This window comes from Ahaetulla prasina, chromosome 3, assembly GCF_028640845.1.
Source record: "Ahaetulla prasina isolate Xishuangbanna chromosome 3, ASM2864084v1, whole genome shotgun sequence".
In the NCBI taxonomy this organism is placed as follows: Eukaryota; Metazoa; Chordata; class Lepidosauria; order Squamata; family Colubridae; genus Ahaetulla; species Ahaetulla prasina.
Window position 1 is genome coordinate 182,633,870 of NC_080541.1, and position 13,931 is coordinate 182,647,800.

The window sequence follows — 13,931 nt, forward strand, 5'->3', positions numbered from 1 at the left end:
AATAAGCAAATAAGATACTACCTTAATGAATAAAGGCAGAATTCCGACTGGATCTGGGTGTTAACAGAACTTGCCATATAGACCAGGGGTCTCCAACCTTGGTAACTTTAGGCCTGGCGGACTTCAACTCCCAGAATCCCCCAGCCAGCAAAGCTGGCTGGGGAATTCTGGGAGTTGAAGTCCGCCAGGCTTATAAGTTGCCAAGGTTGGAGACCCCTGATATAAACTGTAGAAGGTGTTGTGTCTGCACCCCCCGAGCCAGGCCCCCTGCCAGAAATTGACTTGGAAAGTGAGGGGGAAGGGCCATCAGGACTTACCTTGGGAGTACCGGCTTCCCTGGCTCAGCTCCAGGAGCCAGAGGCAGGCCAGGTGGAGGAGATAACGAGGCCTCCGTCCCCTGACTCTTTCCCCCCCAGGCCACGCCTCCAGACCCAGCTGATGGCAATCAGGCCTGGCTGGACCCTAGGTTTTGTAGGCAGGAGAGGCGGGAACAACAGACGCAGGGGTGGAGCAGGCTTAGGAAGTGCTGAGTCACGGAGCCACAGGATATAAAACCAGTGAGGGCTGCTATGTCTCTTTGTAGCAGGCAAATCAACTGCTTAACTAGAGCTGAAGTACTGTTTATTCCTGGGTGACTCATCGGCATCAAGGGAGATAACAGAGTCATTTGGCAGATGCTCGCTATTTTGCTGCCAGAGCTGGCTAATTAAGCCATTGCTTGGACGGAGGCGAGGGGGACAGAACAGAAGGACTTTCTGGAATCCATTCTAGGTTGTGCTGCATTTCCATTGGATCAGGCTTCACAATGTTTTTAAGCACACATGTCATCAACTGGTGTTTCCAGGAGGCTCTTTTTATTATGCAATGGTTCTTCATTATGAAATAGATGATGTTGCTGTCTATTTGTAAACCCCCTATATGTCTATGGAGATTTTCAATCATCTGGGTCATGGTTATACCAAAAGGTGCTTTTTTCAAGAGGCAACTGGACTTTCTGGTTTTTCTTTGAAGACGTTTCACTTCTCATCCAAACAGCTTCTTTATCTTCTTGGATGAGAAGCGACACGTCTTCAAAGAAAAACCAGAAAGCCCAGTTGACTCTTGAAAAAAGCACCTTTGGGTAAACCTCCTATATTTTCCCTCTCACTGTTGCTGCTTTTTTGTGTGTCCTACCTATTTAAGGCACCAAGCCAGAAACCAGGGGATGGTGAGTTCCAATCTCTGCCTTAAACACAATGCCAGTTGGGTGACCTTAGACTAGTCACTTGCAGCGCCTAGGAAGCAGAACTGTAGAGCTACTTTTGATACCCACAAGAAATCTGTTAAGGGCAGTTGCCAGGAATTAAAAATCGACTTGAAGGTACAACTTCCCTTTTTACTTTGAGGGCGAGGGGGAATTAAAAATTCATTAATGGAAGGTTCAGAGACACTGGCAGTCCTCACTATGGAATTCTTCGGTGAAAGTCTTTGGTGCAAATTTTACTTTGCAAGTGGGGAAACATACATTTATGTTGCGTAGGCTTCACAGTATTTTATTTTATAGTGTGTGGTTAGGTTTCATCATGCTTTAAGAAGCTATTGCCACTTAGGGCTTCTCAGAATGTGCTTTTCTCCCTGCAGAAAAGAAGTGTGAACAAATTATGCCATATGAATAGATTTCATGCTTTTAACATATTATTTCTAGGAGGCATTTCTACCTAGCTAAATGTGATAAAACTGTGTCTCTGTTAATAGAAAGTTGCAAAAGATCAGCAATAAGAGAAAGATTAACAAATATTTGATTCTTTTGTATTATGTTATAATATAGCTTGAGAGATTTCTGCCTGAATTAACTCTTCATGTACTAGATGTTGGCTCATTATAGTTGGGTTGATATTCATTGACACATCTATTATACTGATCCGGTAGGGAAAAAAGTCCCAAATATACTGTAGATTGAAAACTCTGTGTTAGTGTCACTGCATTTACTCTAATAACATGGAAAGCTCTTCAATGAGAACTGAGAAGAGCTTATGCCTTTTGCACTACTTCTTTACCAAGACCAATGGATGTAATGTGTGCAGTTCACAACATATGATTATTGTAGTTTCAAGAGACATGTCTTTTACCAGTTATTATATCATTAAGACATCTTTTATACATGATAACTGCAGTGACATTGTACCTACAAAGATGGGAAGATTCAGCATTTTCCACAGTGGAGGAACGGTTGGTGAAGATGATGTAACTTGCTGAGATAGTTAAATTTGCTTCCTTGATCAGAAAAAAGACAGTATCTATGTTTATTGTTAATTGTTTAGCAGAAACCATTTCTTCTTAACAATAGAAATAGAAATAGACTTTTTGCGTGAAACAGAAAAAAATGAATTTACGATTTATGGTTATGTTGATTAGATAGGCTAGATTATAGAAAGAAGAAATTATAATCTTCCTTTATCAATAAAGTAAGACGTAAATTTATAATTGTACTTAAAACCGCTAAAAAGATTGGAAGCTACTTCTTTGTATCTTTTTTTTTCTATTTTTCTTTTACTTTCCCCCCCTTTCTTGCACTTTTAGCTTTCTTTCAATTTCTGTCTTTTCTTTTTCTACTTTACATTAGTTTGTATTAATTATCTTTTTTTAAAAAAAATTCTTAATAAAATTATAAAAAAAGACATGAAGATAGGATTCCCAAACAAGAGTCCATGAAATATTGTGACCTTCCATTAAGATTTCAGATGAATGACAATTATCCAAATGTAGCTGCCCATATTCTTCTTTACTTGTTATCTTTTATTCCCTTGTTTCCAGAGCATCAGTATTCCATAATGACAAGTTATGCTGCTTGTAAGCTATTTTGGTCATTTTGGAACACTGATGTTAGGCCGTGATGGAAATTCTTTGCTTTGCTTTTTTGCAAATTGTCCAATATTATGGTCCACAATGCACATCTAAATATGAGAAATGGGGAAATGCAGCAGGTTGCAGGTCTTTCAATGGTTCTGTTGAGTTTGTAATCACAAGTTTACAAATATTCACAGCAAAAATGGAGGCTATGCTCAGTTCAGCTGTTCCGAACATGGAGATTATTGCAAGACACTAGGTTTTAATTTTAGGAAATTTGAAATAACTCCTCCAAGATGTACGGAACACCACTATTAAAAAAGCAATATCCAGGATCATTTTTTATCAGTCAGCCTTAGGCGCTTCCTTCTGCCTTTACTGATTTGACTTTCCTAACTCAGCCTTTTCTTATTCCACTTTTCCTAGGTATCATACCAAGAGTGCGGAACCAAAGGCTGCAAAGAATTTGGAATTCACTCCATGGCTGATAATCAGTGATACCCCAACAGTTTTTAAGCTGTCAGTTAGGCATTGCTACACTACCCTGACATTATGATCTGATGCTGAATATATGTCTTTTGTAAATTGGTAACCTGAACATAGAAGAACACGAAGTCTCTAAATGGACTGACCTCAGCTCTTTAAATAGCTTTGGACTGCAATGCTAGACCTACTAACTGCGGAGGATGTCTCAATGAAATAAAGAGTGTGGACGTCTTAAGTCTGAGTTAACATTATAGGCAGTGCTATTAATTACGGACATCAGACTCGCCATCTCTTTACAAATCTGTTGAAGTATTTCTCTCCTTTACAAATTGATGGCAAAAGTAATTCAGGATGTTACTAATGGCAATTAGGTTCTACCCAGGAAACTAGAGAAGACATGCTTTGGGACAAATACCTGTGTTTAACTCATGTAATTCTGCTTCTCTAGACTACATAAACAGATCCTGTGTCCTGATTTGACTCATCATGCTCTCCTATTTTGTTGCATGCTAATCTTAGTTGTGTTATAGAGGTATTTCTGCAAATATCAACCTCAGTTAGTCAGAAAAAAGAAGTATTTGCACTGAATACCCAGGGATCAATTCATGCAGCAATAAGGAACCTACATTTGCTACTAAGAATGTTTTTAATAGGGATAATATGGGATACAATTTTTTCTGTCTGTTTGTTTCATACATAACTTCAGATATACTTGTAGTTTTGGAAGGTGCATTAGCTGCATGTCTTCCTTGAATGCCAGGCGTGAGATTGTGCTCCAGAAAAATAAATGAACTGGAGGTAAACTAAATCTGACTTCATTTAATTTTAGTGGACCTATCCTGAAGGCAGCATCTAACAGCTCTTGATCGTAAGAAGTAAGCAGGGTCAGATGAGGTCCTTGGAAATCCCAGGACTGTCCACTGGGAAGTCAAACAATCACTTTCATTTTTTTTGCCAAGAAAATTGCTTACATGGGCCCATACTATTGCCAGGATTTGTGCTTGAATTGAAATTGAATTTATTAACATTTGAAATGATTTATCTATATATATAAAAGTGAAAACCACTCATGCATTAATCATGAAATCTCCAGAACTGTAAAGCCTACAAACTTGAAATTTGCCACGTATGTTCCTCTTGGCTTCTAGGTGCTCACTAAGAAATGATTTTTCGAAATGACCATCAGAGCATTAGTATTTCCTATATTATTATAACACGCTCTGATACTAATTAGTTAGACATTCTACTCCACTTCCCAATTTGAAAATAACTCTGGAGAGAATGGGATAGCATAGGACTGTGGGGCAAGCTTCATGGAGAGAAGGGGCTAGAAAGCCTGAGAGAGAGAAGGGGATAGGATAGGAGAAGTTTCTGTGGGGCAAGGCTGAGGGAGAGGAGAGGCCGATCGTAACTACTCATTAATTTTCAAACTCTAAGTGTCAATTTATCAAGCCCGATCACAGTTTCGTAGTGGAACATGGGTATTCAGCTAGTTCTGTATATAGGCTGCTTTCTGTTAAATTACACTTTGATGGTGATTTTGGAAGATAGTTTAGCAACTACATCCAACCCTACTTCCCTCCCTAGGATCTATGTGGCCCCGGGAATTAGGAATTTTTATTTTATTTTATTTAAGTATACATTTAAAAACACACAGGTGCCTATATGATCTCACTGGGAATTTTGAGCAAATACACAGAAGAACATTAGAAAACAAAAAATACTCTTGGAATTAGTTTTACCACTATAAATGAAAAGGAGTATTCCATGACATCATATCCAATGCTAAACCATAATCTATCCCACTCTGGCTAAATCTCTACTCAATTTCCCCCATTGGTTGGAATGTATGAAAGTCATTTCTAATTGAATGAATCAGTCCTTGGTTCTTATTCTTATTATCTCATCGTCTAGTTCTGCCTTCATTTGCCACTCACTTTGCAAGCTCCATTTCCTTGGGAATTCATCTAGCATGACATGGATGAATGATTTCTAAGAATTGTTTATACAGTTGTCATGTGGAATCTGTTCTAGATGTCGTCAGTGTTTTGCTCTCTAGGAAGAATTAAATAAATAAATGTGGGAAGAAGACCAACACAATAAGAGACAGGTTTTTTTCCTTCCAAGTGCACATGATTTAGTGGTCCAAAGTTCACCGCTTATATAAACCTACAAACCGCCATACCCTTTGTGCTCCCAAAGTTCTGATGTTTGGAGGACCAGATGTGGGAGATTCTACATATCTCCAATATCTTTCCTCTCTTTTCAGAAGATTGAATATTTTCCTTAAATTCAATCCCCCCCACTGATGTAATCTTGCTTTGCAATGCAAGAAAGGATATAGGGCCTCCACACGTATAGGTTGTTGATAGACATCTGTAAGATGTGGGCAGATAGAATCCTGGCAATGTAATTTTGATGGCTAAAAGCACAGCTGGAGTATCTATTGGCTTTCTTCTCTGTTAATGAGCTTCAATTATTAACATCCCTCAACACTGGCTATGCTAACTGGAGCTGTTGCAGGGCCAGAAATTTACCATCTTTAACCTACACCTGCTTTCCAATCTGCCACTCACCTTGAATATGATGAGGTCATTTGCCTGTTTTGTCCTGCAGATTTATGCTAATGGAAAGTTCTTCTGTACCATGTGTTTGGTGCATTTAACTCCTTGAAGGTCCTTGAAGAAGGACCATTAATAACAGGACCCAGTTTAGCAAAGGAAAAAAGTCCCAATATGTCATGTGATGCTGCCATGATGATGCGAGTTTGACACCCCTGGTCTAAGGTATTGGTTTCCCCCAATGATACCACGGGCAACTGATTTAACTGCCAACTGATTTTCATACCAACATGAACAATGAGCTAATATCCTCACTATACCTGAAACCAGTTTAAAATTGTGCAGGATCAAAGACTAGTAGTCTTTCCCAGGAGAGGGGACTAGCTATGGAGATTCTGGAAAAATAGTAGATAGGGGGTTGTCAGTATTGTTCCACATGTTATATGGCAGGGGTGTCAAACTCAATTTCATTGAGGGCCGCATCAGGGTTGTGTTTGACCTTGGGGGGCTGGGGTGGGCATGGCGGGGGTGGGCGTGACCACTTCACCATCACTCATGTTGGGAGCACCTATGGTGGTCTGAGCACTCTGCCAGCGAAAATGGACTCCTGAGCTCTGTTTTCAGCTGCGATGGCCTCCTGAAACCCTCTGCCAGTGAAAACAGAGCTTGGGAGGGGTGCCCGCTCCATTTTCGCTGGCAGAGGCACCATGGGCTAGTCCTTCACTGTTTCCAGGATGGCCCTGCAAGCCAGATGTAAGCACCCCATGGGCCTTGAGTTTGACACCCCTGTTATAAGGTAATCTCTCAGCCTAATGGAGAGGCAGCTGTGCACTGTGAATTTAGTTAGAATCAGAAACAAAGCACATACTTTATGGTTCACCAAACAAGTAACTTCAACCAATTGTTTTCATGTTTATCTACTAGGCTTATTTGTCTTAAAATATAAATGCACATTTTAGAGACAAATTTTAGACACAAAATGAGCAACTGCTAATGGTACAACCTTTATTATCGTGTAAGATAGCAATAACTGTGTAAGATAGACTTTAAGGGGTGCTTGAGACTGTAGGTAAAATACATCAAAGCTGCATAGAAATCTGCACAATATTACTTTGCTACCTGCACAAATTCATTATCCTTGTATCTGAAAAATGAACGAATTTCAGAGTACAGAATTGATAATACATCTTTTTTTATCTGTTTTGTATCAAAACAGATTGGTCACCCTCATTTTTGAAGACTTTTTTGTTTTTGCAAATGCTAATGGTATGAAGAGAAAGACCATCTCAAAAAAATATCCATTTCCATCAGGCAAGATAAATCAGATTGACAAATGATAGTAACATTTCCAAGAATTACAAAGAAATGCTGTTAAGGGTTCAAATCCAAATGTGCCACATGCATTCATTCAAATATGCAGGGAGCTTTGTATAAACATCCATCAATTGCACTAAAACAGGGCTAAACATTATTTTATCATAAACTTTCAGGAACATAGCCTATTTTTTCTGTTTTAATGAAATCTCCGCTCCGATACAAAAATGCCCATAAAGAGAAAATATGTGCCAGAGGCTTTATATGGAGGATTTCCCTCCTTTCCACAATCCGTTGACTCTCCTCAGAGAAGCTTCAGTCAATGCTTCTCAGGAGGAGGAATGATCAGGAATATACTGGAAAGTCCCAGCAGAAAAAATTCGAACTGCTATATTATAATGGGCCTCTGTGGCTCAGACTGGTAAGACAGTCTGTTATTAACAGCAGCTGCTTGCAATTACTGCAGGTTCAAGCCCCACCAGGCCCAAGGTTGACTCAGCCTTCCATCCTTTATAAGGTAGGTAAAATGAGGACCCAGATTGTTGGGGGCAATAAGTTGACTTTGTATATAATATACAAATGGATGAAGACTATTGCTTGACATAGTGTAAGCCGCCCTGAGTCTTCGGAGAAGGGCGGGATATAAATGCAAAAAAAAATAAAATTAATCTAGGTCAGTGACGGCTAACCTTTTTGGCACTGAGTGCCGAAACTGGAGCACGTGTGCGCGCATGTGCCAGAACCCAGAAGAGAGCAGCTGGCTGGTGCACATGCGTGCAGCGCCAGCTGCTCTTCCGGGTTCCATTATGTGCATTCATGCGAAGAGCAGCTGGCCAGCATGCTTGCGCACGCCAGAACCCGGAAGAGCAGCTGGGGACAGTGCGCATACCCACAGAGAGGGATCTGCATGCCACCTCTGGCACTTGTGCCATAGGTTTGCCATCATGAATCTAGGTGGCCTGCTAGATTAATCTAAGTTTGAAGCAAACAGTTAAAAGTAGAATGTGTGCTTCTCACTGTCTGCTCCAAGTATCAGCTTCACTAATTCAAGAAGGCAGTTCTGGAAGAGTCAAAACATGAAAATGTGTTAATAACCCAAGCTTGGTGATATCTTAAGCTGATAAAAGAGGGTGAGGGTTTGAGGTTTTTTTGCAATGTACAAACCTTCTTATCAATCCTAACAGCACTGGGATGTGTGCAGATCATGTCTTTCAAACTACCTCTTTAGGAAGATTTACTATCATGGAATATTTTTAGCTGGACTGCCTATCCAAATGAATAAACTGGGTTGAACAAAGAAGCTGTTAGAAAAAGGGATAGAGATTTATTTGTTGGCACTGATTTCAGCCACATTGTTGTTGTTTTTTTTATCTATACTGCACAGGTAATTTGAGTAGCTGTCTCTGGTTTCATCCAGTGAGCTTTGACAATTGTTTGTTTTGTGCCTGAAGTTTAATTGTCATCAACCTTGAAACAGGAAAGCAGAAGAGGCTCTCAGCACCGCTCCAAAGACACCTTAGTGTTATAAGGTACAAGGGGCACTTTCATGTTACTTAATCGTATGCTGACCCAAAGCAAATCTTGTTAGTGCTGATACAAATACGGGCCAGAAGGACAGTGGCTAGAGCAATGGGATTTTAGAATTTGCATTGCTTTAATACTGTATTTGTTTACTAACAGAGTAGGTATGCATTAGGCCTTTATCATTCCTATGTTAATGAGCAGGCAGGAATAAAATCCTTGCAAACCTGTTTACTAAACCCATTGCTAATTAAAAAGAATCAATTCCCTGCAGCAAACCATTTTGTTCCTCCATACAATAAATAAGAAAGAGGAGGTATCATTTGTTGTGAGGCAGGGAATGGTGAGGCGGTTATAAATTTTATATTTTGGACAATGGGGGCTGTAAAAGCTATAAGGATTTCTAGAACGATGGGCTTAAGATAAGGAAGCCATTCTGTTGCTTTCACAAATCAAAGATAATACACAATCAACTTCAAAATGTCCACCTTTTAACTAAAAGCTAAAACTTCTGCAGGTAGAATCTACTTATGCACACACATAGATCACAGATCGTATCCAACAGCTAGCAATGGATGTTTCTAAATGAAGTTTTTGCTACACCCATTGCCTTGCTCTAGTCACAAAGTTTTAGAAAGAATCAAGATTTCATCCTTTTCACCACCTGAAATCTTCTGTGCTTTCCTTTTCTGTTCCTTTTTTTCCACAAAGCAATCAGTCAACGAGATAAAGGAAGGGCTTCTGCACTGCATTACTTGTTGTGCAATATGACAAAAGCACACACTTTTTTGACCCAACGAAAGACGTCTTTGTTGAAGAAAGGATTGCATTTTACAAAACGCTGGAGATATTGGATATTTTTCAGACAGGTCAGCTCTGGAAAATGGTACCGAGATGCCCCACCATGCAATAAATGTTAATGCATTGAAATGCATACTGCTTGCCTGAAAAGATAATTAGTGAATAATCTACTGATCATGTTAAAGAAGACGTCACATGTTCCCCATCCTTAATTGGTGTTTTACTGGAAAATATTTAGAAATGGTAGAAATTTTCTCTGAAGAGAAAAATACTTTTAAGTTACTGTCCATAATAAGAGGCAGTAGCCAAGTTCTGATTCCTAAATCCCATTAAGCTAAGCTTCCTGATTTATCTGTTAATTAAATCAAACATATGAAATGAATTTTGATGTAATATCCAGTGGTGTAAACAATTTGAATGCTTGTTGAATGGGCTATGGTAAGCAGGGTTTTGGTGATATTCCACTTTCTATTTCTTTTTATTTTATTATATTTTGGGGCTGCTATTTCCCAGTTGAGTTGGCACTGCTCCCAACCCAAACATACTAGAAACGTAGCCCAACATCAGCTGTCATACCTATGGGAAACAACATTCAGGATGGAATGATTTTAATGAAAATAGAAAATAAGGACAATTTTTGTTTTAGAAGCCTAATTAGTAATTTTTTTTCTTTTTGACTGCAAAAAGCCATGATGACATTATCAGTGCAGATTAAGTTAAATCCTGAATCTTGCTAGTGTGCATGCATATCAGATTTAAGGAAGAAAATAATCTTTATAAACTGTGAACTATTCAAGACAGCAGCTTTTACTAAGAGGTGCTATGAAACTTACAGGCTTATTCATGTATCCAGCTGATGTTAATTATAACTTTGCAATAGAACAGGCTTCCATACTGAAAATACATCAGCTTCTATGCGAAGCATTTGAAAAAGGCAAAGGAACTCTATACATGCATTTCTGATGAAGACACTCTGGAAAAAGAAACGAAGCACTGCACACGATAGGTAACACCTTTGAATCACAAACCTTTTCAAGGGCAAAAATAACAGTGCTCTCTGGTATTAATATTCCTATACCCATTTTTTTAAAATACAATTTTCAGACGGGAATCATCCCAGTTATCCCAGTATGTCTAATTGTATTTCTGGCTCTTGTAGCCTTTAATAAATGGAAAGCAATAGCTCCATTTTTAAACGGGTTGTATCTATTATAATTTTCCAATTAATCCCATTGTGGTTTTTGGACCTGCTCCGTTTTATGTGGTTGATAAAATGACATCAAAATAAATGCTCCGTGGTAAAGCAATTATCTTTTGTGAAACTGAATAGTGCAGAGGTAGTGGATAATCAGAGGTACTATCATGTGTAATCTGTATGCCAGGGCTCTTTGCAGTGATTTTGCATCAACATAAAAATTGTGCAGTACTACTATCAAATGGTCTTTACTAATATTCAAAATTGGTTATAGAAACCTTAAAAAGATCTTAACAGACTTTAAATATAATTGGAACAACACACTTTATTCCAGTCAATGGAATAACTACTTGAAGCAAGAACTTTTCCTGATTTCATAGATTTAATGGCATATATTATTTGTTAGAAAGAGGCAGTTTGATCATGAGTGATCTTAGAAAAGCTTTTATCTAAAATGAATGGATTTTGTTCCATATAACATTTGAATCAGTAATATATATCCGAGTATAAAAATATAAAAATAATGGATTTATTGAGTCAGAATCATTATTTTACCCTTTACTAATATTATGGTATTCACTTGTTTCAGAAGAGTCTAGTAATTTACCAAGTCTCTCACTTCACTCTTAATATCCTTGCTTTTTATGATTCAGTGAATATAGTACTTCTTATATGAACTATTACTGATAGTTCATATAAGTTTTACATAATTCTGGCATTAGCTATCTTGCATATGGAAGTTTCCTTCCTGTGTTTTCCTTTTGACCTTTCTTTTTCCATGAAGCATAAATACTAATATGACGTGATGTGCCTTAAAATATCCTAAACAACCAGTTGATTGGCAGAACGTCAATGTAGTTGTCAAACACTGGTTACAAAAGGTGGATCCTTTCATAATGAGATATTTTAAAAGAAAATTTAGAAGAAGGATTCTTTCCCATATTGATACAAGCACAATAGCAAAATCTGATTCTATATAGCTATCATCATCATCATCGTGGATAGCCATTATCTATCCACTTCAGGATGAAAGCTTCTTCCGCATGTTTCCAACCAATATGGTCCTGAGCTTTCTTTTGCCAATTGGGCCTGCAATACTTGCTGATGTCATCAATTCATCTTGTTTTAGGTCTCTTTCGTGGATGCTTTTTGCCAAGCGGGATCCATGCTATGACTGCCTTGGTCCACCTGCCATCAGTTCTTCTTGCTATGTGACCAGCCCATTTCCACTGCAATTCTTTTACTCTCTTGATATTGTATACTTTCGTTTATTCTCTAATCCATCTGTGTGTCTTTATATCTTTTCTTGTAATGACGAACACGTATTTTTCCATGGCTCTTTGTGTCACTCGTAGCTTTTGTATCGATTGTGAGTTAGTGCCCATGTTTCACGGCATATGTTAGAGCAGGTAGCACACACTGATTGAAAACTTTTCTCTTCACGCATAGGGACATTGCTCTTGAAAATTATGCTTAGCCTGCTGAATGCCTGCCAAGCATAATTTTCAAGAACAACCTCCCTCTATGCCTGAAGAGAAATGTATTCGATCAATGTGTGCTACCTGCTCTAATATAGCTATATTACATTTAAAAATCCAGTTGAGAACAACTCCAAAATGACAAAAAACCCTGTTATAAATTATTTAAAAGTTACCATATGTCTACCAAATTAAACTTCAATATATAAACTTGCAATATTTTCCATGTGCAACAATTAGATTTAGACAGGCTAAGTTTTATTAAAATCCCCAGCTACAGTAATCTGATCCACAGCCAGATAAAAGCTTTTGAAAACATCTATGTTAATATGTCTGGAAAATTCTTACAGAACCACAATTAGTAAATTTAATGTAACAAAGAATTAATAAATGCAGTATGTAATAAAATATTGATAACAGCCTAAACATCTGGTTGACTGAGCAGTGAATCATCATCATAATAATCCCCCAACAAGGCACTAAACCTTGATCTGGTGGTGGGACTTGTTTGCTCAAGGAAGATGAGAGCTATGCCAGAGGTTCAACAATATTGCACAGGTCTCATCAGAGAAGCCAGATGAAGAATGTCTCTCCCATAAACAATATGGTGGGATGCAATTTACAGAAACCCATACTGGATTGGTGTTCACCTGGATCAACAAGAACCATGGAAGATACTTCTTGGACAACTGGTGACAAATGGGATATAGGATTTAGGACTGGGCTATAAGACTGTTTGCTGAACAATCAAACTAGCAGATGCAGGACAACTGGGAGAAAAGATGAAGAAAACCCATCACAAATATGCAAAGTTTGATAATAATAATAATGATGATGATGATGATGATGTACTAACGTATAACATGGCTTCAGTTATAACTGAATACTATGGAAGAAAAATCAGCAAAGAAGAAAAAAAGCCAAAGAGTGCAAGCACTCCTTTATTAGTACAGTGATTTCTCAGTGAACAACATTGAACATCAAAAACATGTGCCAGGCTATCCCAACTCTTTTATATGGCTACCTGAAGCTGTATGGATAAAGACCATCAGAAATAGAATCACTGTTCAAATATACAAGCAAGATATTGCAATGGAGTTTGGACTGGACAAATATGCCACCCTCACCATCAACAGGGGGAAGAATAGTGAAAGCTGAAGGAATCAAGATGCTTTATGGAGATAAAGGAGATAACATTAAGAGTCTGGATAGAGATGATCAGTAAAAATAACTGGGCATTCTTCAAACTGATAACATCAAGCATACTGAAGTCAAGGAGGAGATAAGTGAATACACCATGAGAGTAAAGATTTTAAAATTCAAACTCAGTGATGAAAATAACACCAAGGCAATTAATATCTGGGCAATTCCACTTATTGTATACATAGCTGGAACAGTGAATAGGACTCAAGCAGAACTAAAAAGCATGAATAGGAAGACTAGAAAAATAATGATAATGAATTACACCCTTCATCCATAAATCAATGTTGACAAGGTTCTATCTGGTTCAGGAGAACCGGTAGCGACAGCTATGGGAGGGTCCGCCCACCCACCCGGACATCATCATGTCATGTTTTTTATGCTCTGCACATGTATGGAAGGCCCTGCGCATGTGCGGAGGTGGCGCTTGTGAGCGAAGCGCGCACTCACATTTGCAAACCAGCAGCAAAGGTAAGCGAATACAACCCCTGCTCTACTTACCAAGGAAACTAGGTGAGCATGGAATGCTACAAGTATCCCTAGATAATG

At 38.4% G+C, this 13,931-nt stretch overlaps 1 long non-coding RNA gene across 3 annotated transcripts in view; it reads left to right on the forward strand.

Moving 5' to 3' along the window:
* The window catches only part of LOC131194739 (uncharacterized), a 48,421-nt gene extending 35,749 nt beyond the window's left edge, over nt 1–12,672 (forward strand). For all 3 annotated transcript variants that reach the window (XR_009154289.1, XR_009154288.1, XR_009154290.1), the window contains one exon: nt 3,253–12,672. This is a non-coding gene — a long non-coding RNA (uncharacterized LOC131194739). The remainder of the gene's footprint in view (nt 1–3,252) is intronic.
* Nucleotides 12,673–13,931: the final 1,259 nt, after the last annotated feature.